Source organism: Dinoponera quadriceps, unplaced genomic scaffold (genome assembly GCF_001313825.1).
Source record: "Dinoponera quadriceps isolate SergipeBrazil2010 unplaced genomic scaffold, ASM131382v1 scaffold141, whole genome shotgun sequence".
Taxonomy (NCBI): domain Eukaryota; kingdom Metazoa; phylum Arthropoda; class Insecta; order Hymenoptera; family Formicidae; genus Dinoponera; species Dinoponera quadriceps.
The window spans coordinates 558,036-563,753 of NW_014554256.1; the positions used below are offsets into that span (position 1 = coordinate 558,036).

Below are 5,718 nucleotides of genomic sequence, written 5' to 3' on the forward strand. Positions count from 1 at the left end.
GGGGGGGGACGCGCGACGGGGGCGACTGTAGCGCGTAGATCTCTCGAGTATCTCGATTCCCAAGTTAGCACGACTTGTCTTCCAAGTACTCCGCGGATCGGATTCCCCGAGCGAACGGCGGGGAAGCCTGCCGTCCGACGGAGCTGCGCACTGCCGACTTCGAAAGAGGAGCGAATTATCGGCTGGATTGCGCCTCCGATTTCGTGCCATTCAACGTACGAACGTGCGAACGAACGAAAAGGAGACGACGAATCATAATCACGGAGAGAATGTCGGCCGCGCGACGAAATTAAATTCCAAGCTCGCGCTAATTGCCGGGGGACGAGCGGATGATTAATAATTCGCCGGCGGAACCGGTAAGTTCGAAGTTTCCGGATCGATCTACGGAGAATTATCGAGACGGGCCGTCCGCTCTGCGCGGCCGACGAGAGAACGGATCTTTGATGAGCGCTCCGCCAAAAACGCCGATATATTGTCGCGCGGAAATTGCCCGCGTGACAGGACGGCATTTTTGCGCGCGGGTCGACCGGAGTGCACGGCGCAAGAAATGGACGAAGCGATGGGGGAACCACGACGGGGGAGTCATCTCGCGAGATTACGAATTCTTAATCTTTAATGTCGGGGATTAGCATCGTAGCTCGATCGCCTGCCTTCGCGTTTCCATTCTCATCGTCACCTCGTCGTTCTATTTAATACCCGATAGCAGCACGCAGCGCCGGAAATAGGTGGCAGGTAATCGGCGAACGGGGGAAGAACGTTCGACGGAACAAACCGAGAATCCGATCTCGCGATTTCGCGAGAAAAAGAAAAAAATCGAAGCATCGAACGTTATATTTCACAAAGACTCACATTTTTCGCCTCATCGGCTCTCGATTCCGCGAAGCCCGCGATTCACCGAGAGAGAGAGATTTATTTATTTCTCCGCCGGCTAATTAGAGAACCCTTTCTATCGAATTACTCATTATCGAGTCGTCCCGCTTGTATTTTGCATACCGCGCGCGCCGTTTTCGGGCGTGCGGTAATATTATTGTTAATATCATAACGGCGCATTTCGGCGCGTAATTAGTATTTTAACGCTCCTTAATTACCGAGCGTGAAACAATTATCTGCCGCGATTTCACAACGAGATAATAATAATAGCTTATTATGATTGTCTAATCCACGCGAAAGAATTAGATTAGAGCGGGAGATTAAAATAGCATCGGGCAGGGCAGGGGAGGGGAGGGGGAGACAAGCGGGTATCGCGCTTATCGCGGCTCGCGAGCGGAGAGCCGAATGCGGCCTGCGACCCGTCATGGTTCCGCCGGACAGATGCTCCGATTCTCGCGAGTGTATATTCGAGGGCGCATCATCGGAATCTGTGCGACGGGAAAATCCGCGTATCAACCGATCACGGTGTCGGCTCGCGAATTATCCGAAGCGCGCCTGCTCCTCCGTCCTTACCGAGCCTGGTAATCATCCGTTTAGCCTAATCATCGAGCGGAAACATCGAGCACAATCGAGGTGCGAGCGTGGGAAAACGCACCGTGACGCCGAGCGTGCCGTAACGAATCCAACTCCTCGTTGTCTCCCTCTCTCTCTCTCTCTCTCTCTAGCCTCGTCTTCTCGCACCCCGTATCACACAGTCCATCCCGGACGGTTCACTCCGGTGTCGGGGAGTCACAGACGACGACTTCCTCCGGCGAGCCGGCGAATTCGACTCTACCGTTCCTCTTCCGGCGGCACACGCACCAGCGGCACGACGTGTTTCGATCCATCCGACGCGCCGCCTCGCATCATCCGCGAGTTTCCCGACGGCGCGATGGGACGCGCGAACCGACGCGTCGCCGCTCGGGAACGCTTCCGCTCCGTTCGGGAGAGAGAAAGAGAGAGAGAGAGAGAGACCGTTTGTCAATTCGCGGATACGCTCGCCGCTCTCAGATCCTCCTGCACATCCTGCACGACGCGTCCCTTCGATCGCCGAGCGACGCGCTGAGAGAATCGCGGGAGTTTCAGGAGCGCCGCTCTCTCTCTCTCTTTCTCGCGTCGCGACCGAGGAATACCGAACCTGCCGCGAAGGCAGCGCGAACTACCAAACTACCCGTACTTCCACCAACCGCCGAATCCGACTGGCCAAACCCGAACCGACCACCAACCCCCAGAACGACCCGCACCCTTGGCGTGCGCGATCGACTGTCTGTCCCGGGCTCTACTAACGCGCGAGGGCCAGCCGTGCGCGACCTCCGTGGAGGTGGCGATGCTGGTGCTGCTGCTGCTGCTCCTGGTGGCGACGGTGGTAGTGGTGGTGGTGGTGGTGGCGGTGGTGGTGATGCTGATGGTGGTGGTGGTGACGACGACGTTGCCGGTGGTGGTGATGGTGGTGGTGGTGGCGGCGGAGGAGAAGGAGGAGGATGGTCCGGCACTCGAGGAAGCCAGGACACCGAACGGCGCCGACGCCTGGTTTGATACCGACCAGCGGCACGGTCGATAACGCCACGGCAACCCCCGGGTCGTTCCGGCTTTCCTCTCCCTCTCTCTCTTTCTCTCTCACCTTCCCCTGGCCATCCCTCTCCACCTCCCGCCGTTCCACGATAGAGCCTTCTATCCTGCTTCTTCCTCGTGCACGCAGCATCTTCTCGCGAGCTCGTGCCGGCTCGTGCTCCACATCCTCGCCGCCGCCGCTGCGCCTTCGGTACCGCATCTCTACACCCTCGCACACAGACACACGCGCCACCCTTCGCTCCTGCCTCTGCCTGCCTGTCCTCCCTCGCGTACAAGCAAGAGAAGGGCCAACGAGAGCTGCCGAGGGAGAAAGAGGATCGCTCTTGCTGTGCAGGGAGACCCTTGTTCTCTCTTTCCCCACCCCTCCTCGGTCGCTTGTTCTCTCTCTCTGTCTCGTTCCCCTCCCCCGTCTCGTTCTTTGTCCCTCCGCGAGGCTGCCGGAGGCAGACGTCACCCACGCGACTCGTCTCTCGCGAAATAAGCGACTTGCGCCTGTGCGTTTCCGCCAGAGTGGTATCGTCGATCGCCCAGCTAATTCCTCGCGCGCGCACCAACGTCGGACGAACCTGTTAACCCTTCGAGGCGCACAGATTTTCTGTGCGTCGAGAAGCCGATAACCGAACGTTACGTTATTCCTCCCGGGAGGAAGAATGCGAGGGGAGGGGTCTTTTCAATTTTTTTCTTGTTTCTTTTCGGATTTCCGCAGATTCGCTCCTCTCTTTTTTTTTTTTTTTTTTTTTCGCGAAACGCTCCGGATTAACGTGCTTTCGCGCGACCAGCAGTCCACTCGATGTACGCGATCGGAACGTAGCAGACCTTGAAGAGTGAAAAACGGGATCACTTCGATTATGTAGCATCTTTGTCTATCTCTCATAGCTTCCGGTTAACGTCAATGTGGAAAATTGTAGACGGAAAGTCCGAGTGCTTCATTAATTAACGCACCTCACTTCCGGCCCGCTTGAAAAAGTTCAAGCTCGCGAGGTTTGATATCGCCAGTGCGAGTCTGCCTGCGATGGGTTATCGCCCGGAAACTCTCCCTTACTCCTAAGTACTTTCAATCATTCCGAAGCTTAAATTGTTCATATCTGTCTTATACTTTCTGAGAAATTAGGCGATCTCGGTCCCGGCTGGTATAAATGAGCGGGGAGACCATTAGCGAGCGGAATGCCCGCACGCCGCGGCCATATGGCCATTCGCTGAGTATTGCAGGATTAATATTTATTAAGTCCGCGCTCCAATTCGAACGGCCGAATTGTCGAATTTGAAATTAGGGCCCTTCCGTACGAGAGGGTCGTCCGAATCAGGTCGAACGTCAGCGTATTTCATGTATCCGGCACGGGTCTCGTTGGCCGACAATACGTAATATAAAATTCAACGAGATTTCCGCAGGTCGCGCAGACAGTCGTCCCTGTATAGATCGAACGTTTCTAAATTCTGAAATCTCAACGTTACCTCGAAGAAGGTGCACGAGGACTCGCGCTGGTGGTAGTATATACACGGCGGGATTCTATTTTTACCGCATCCGAAAATCCACTTGTCTCCCATCACGGAGCTTTCCGCGACCCTGATGCCGGCACAGTAAGCAGCAACGAGCAAAGAGAAAACAAATTGCCACTTTACATCGCGACAAATAATTACGCCGTTGGGCGACATACTCTCGAACCGTCGAATACCGAAGTGCATTCCCAAGTACAAGAACAAGTTAATCACGGAAACGTCACAATATCAGCGTCAAGAATCAGCTTGAAGCTGAACTCAATGATGACGTGGGGTTTTACAAGACTCCACGATGCTCCCAATAACGTTTAGTTGCTGATCGCGTAATCAGTGATAATTTTTCTGCGATCCTCGCGGAGTATTTGGAGTGTCTCGAATGTAAAACAAAAAACAAATAAAATTCAAGATGATACCATCACTCCGACGTTATCTTGACTTTTATATGACTTTTTCTTCTACTCGGGAATATTAAAATTTAATGTTATCATATGCACGTTATTGTAACAGTTTGTAGAATACCGAGATTAAAAATCAATTCAAAATTCAATTGGTATTAACTGCGTTTTCAGTCAATTACGATAATTTTTACTTCTGACGTCACGAATAAACATACTTCTGGGCTATTTTGACGTCACGATTCTGCGTGAAATATGATCGCGGAATGATGCCACTTGGATATCCTCGTGACTGATTTATTCTACTCGGACTAGATACCAAAACGGTTCGAACACATTTTTCCGAAAAATAGCCTAAGACGGCTCTATCGATATCCAATCAAAGTTTAGAAAAAGTCCCTGTAAGAGCCTAAAGTATAACCTGGCTCTTATTATATTAGGTAAGATTCTTTTCTCCGAAACTTCTTTCGACATTACTCGGAACGCAGTTCGACGGTTCAATGAGAGAACTCAACTTCCGGGAATTAATCCAAGAAAAATTCCCTCGTCGGAGAATCGGAGAGAAGCGTCGGTTACGTTTCGAATTGCGTTCGATGGAAAATGTTCCAGCCGTTTTTGAAAGTCAACGTCGGCCAAATGTCAGCCCGACCGTCTTTATCCCGGGTCTCATATAAATGATAAAACATCCGAACGTTACTACGCTATTATAACTCGTTTATCGCCGATCGATCGGGGAAGGGAAGTCCTGCTCTCCGACGAGCTTTTTCTCTCTCTCTCTCTCTCTTTCTCTCTCTCTTTCTCTCTCTCTCCCTCTCTGGGCGAGGAGAGCGCTAGCCGGGAGCCAGCCTTCGTTCGCGCAAGTGTTCCGAGCATAAAGATCGCAAATTCGCGAAAAATTCAAATTGCCGTGACGTCGATGCTAAAACGTGGCAACGAGAGCGTGCGCGTAAATTGCCTCGTTATCGTCGCCATCGCCATTATTTACGACCCTTAACGAGGGAAACCACCGTGCTCTCCTCCACGCTCTCGCGTCAGACTCGCGCGCGAGACTCGCTTATAGCCGGGCGCCGGCCGCTCTTCCTCCTACGGTCTCCGGTTCTTTCGCTTTTTCACAACCGCTGTCCTGCCACCTCGTCCGTAACTCGTCCGTGATTTACCCGCTCGCTCGATTGAAACATCACTCCGATTAATTAAAAGCAACCGGCCTGAGAATACGTCAATTTAATCAGGTCGTTAAAGCAGCTCCGCGTTCCGTCGAAACTCTCTCTCTCCCGCGCGATAGATTCGTCTCATTACACGATAACGTTGACAAACTTGAGAAATATTTCGAGAAGACATTCCCTCC

At 52.7% G+C, this 5,718-nt stretch overlaps 1 protein-coding gene across 2 annotated transcripts in view; it reads right to left on the reverse strand.

The window, feature by feature from the left end:
- LOC106751777 (neuroligin-1-like) overlaps window positions 1-2,179 on the reverse strand; it is a 30,604-nt gene extending 28,425 nt beyond the window's left edge. Inside the window, exon 1 of one of the 2 annotated variants that reach the window (XM_014632900.1) lies at window positions 1,526-2,179. The gene's annotated coding sequence lies outside the window, so the exon portion shown is untranslated. Of the gene's footprint in view, window positions 1-1,443 lie in introns of both variants that reach the window. The other variant, XM_014632892.1, reaches the window with a different exon arrangement.
- Window positions 2,180-5,718: the final 3,539 nt, after the last annotated feature.